The 1,645-nt window shown below is 54.4% G+C and overlaps 1 non-coding gene across 1 annotated transcript; it reads left to right on the top strand.

The window, feature by feature from the left end:
- The first annotated feature begins 31 nt into the window (after nucleotides 1-31).
- TRNAT-UGU lies at nucleotides 32-104 on the top strand. The gene has a single exon. It is a non-coding gene; the product is annotated as a tRNA-Thr (tRNA).
- Nucleotides 105-1,645: the final 1,541 nt, after the last annotated feature.

The raw sequence follows: 1,645 nt of genomic DNA, 5'->3' as shown, positions 1-1,645 counted from the left end.
GGAGCCGGCGGCAGGGGCCGAAGTGATAGGTGGCTCCATAGCTCAGTGGTTAGAGCACTGGTCTTGTAAACCAGGGGTCGCGAGTTCGATCCTCGCTGGGGCCTCAATTGCTTGTTTTGTTTTTTCAGAGTGGCATAGGTGTTGACTGCACCCACGAGTACCGAGCCTGATTTTGGCTATTTTGGTGGTGGAGGGCTAGAGCATGCGTGCAGGGTCCGGGGGCTTCCTGTTAAGGGAAACACTTTGGAAACAAATGCGTTTTGTAAAACCTGAGTGTTAATGTTAATAGCGGTCGCCAGATTAACTCATGGCTGTGCTTCGTGCCGGCAGAGGAGTGGGGGGAACAATAACCTCTTCGGGAAGCAGCGTGGGAATGGCTGAGTAAATATTTGCACAGCTCATGTCACAATTTCTCTGATGGCAGCTTTGGCAAAGTGCTGTTAGAGGTTTAAAAGGAACAAATTGCCCCTGAGTGGAGAATAAGCTGGACAGGATTAGCTGAGTCTTCACAGCTTGTCAGGCAAGCCAGGCTGCTGGGTTTATTTCTGTGCTGGAGGCTGGACAGCGGAGGTGCAATGATTCTTTTTTTTTTTTTTTTTTCCCCTTTTAGGTTATAGAAAGAGCTAGAAAGCTCCCCGCAAATCGCCTTGAGCACAACACTTCAAAGATATGCACTTAGGTTTTTTTCAGATACCTTGTCAGCAGGGTGTTTGGTTTCCAGCACCGCAAGCACGACAGCAATCGTTACCGCCATCAGAGAGGGCAATTAATACACGCATTGTGGTGAGGGGGAAGGAGCCCGCTTGCAGCACCCGCGGGGCTCAGCCCATGCAGGGCTGCTGAGCACAGGCAGCTGCCGCAGGCTGCGGCTCAGCGCGCCGGAGGTGTCGCGAAGACGCGTGGGCTGCCTCGTAGCACTGCAGCCCGTGTTCTACCCTCACAGCTCCTATCGCAGCTTCTCGCCAGCCTCCTTCGACTGCTGAGAGCAGATCAAAGCTGTGAGGATAGGGAGCACGGGGCTGGATGAGTCGCCATTGCCGTGGTGAGAAGAGCAAGGGGCTGACAGGCTATTTCTCCCTTGTGACTGAAGCTGTGCTATGCCACGAGGCCCAAACAGTATTTGAATTTGCAGTGCTTTGGGGTACTTGCACGTAAGTTTGCATGAATGACTCCTTGTTTGCTACACTGCCTCCCTACCCCATCTGGGAAAGCAGTGCTGGATCCTAATCTCAGTTTTACCACCTGACTACCATCCTACACAATTCCTTGGATCAGCAGTCCTCCCAGAGTCCTTGCGACAGATCCATGGAGGTGGTGCTAAAACCCATTCCTCGGGAGGATCTGTTCTCTCCGGGGAGTCTGGTCGAGGCTGAGTACAGCGTTTCTCGCTGGGTCTCGCCATGACCAACCAGGGTACTAGCAGATCCCTGGGATGGCACAGATGGCCTGCAGAAGTCACACGTGTACTTCAGGAGGCTGTGTGGACTGCTTCAGGAACCTCCAGAACGAACATGCAGGAGCTCCTCAAGCGCTGGGCCCGGCACAGCCCAGGGCGTCAGTGTCCAGCTGCAGGGACGGGGCTGCCGCGCTTCAGCCACGGGAGGGAAGACCATGCACCAGTGCTTGGCTGCAGAGTTCCCCACGT

Source organism: Corvus brachyrhynchos, unplaced genomic scaffold (genome assembly GCF_000691975.1).
Source record: "Corvus brachyrhynchos isolate BGI_N302 unplaced genomic scaffold, ASM69197v1 scaffold1, whole genome shotgun sequence".
Lineage (NCBI taxonomy): Eukaryota > Metazoa > Chordata > Aves > Passeriformes > Corvidae > Corvus > Corvus brachyrhynchos.
This window is presented reverse-complemented; position numbering and strand designations above follow the sequence as displayed.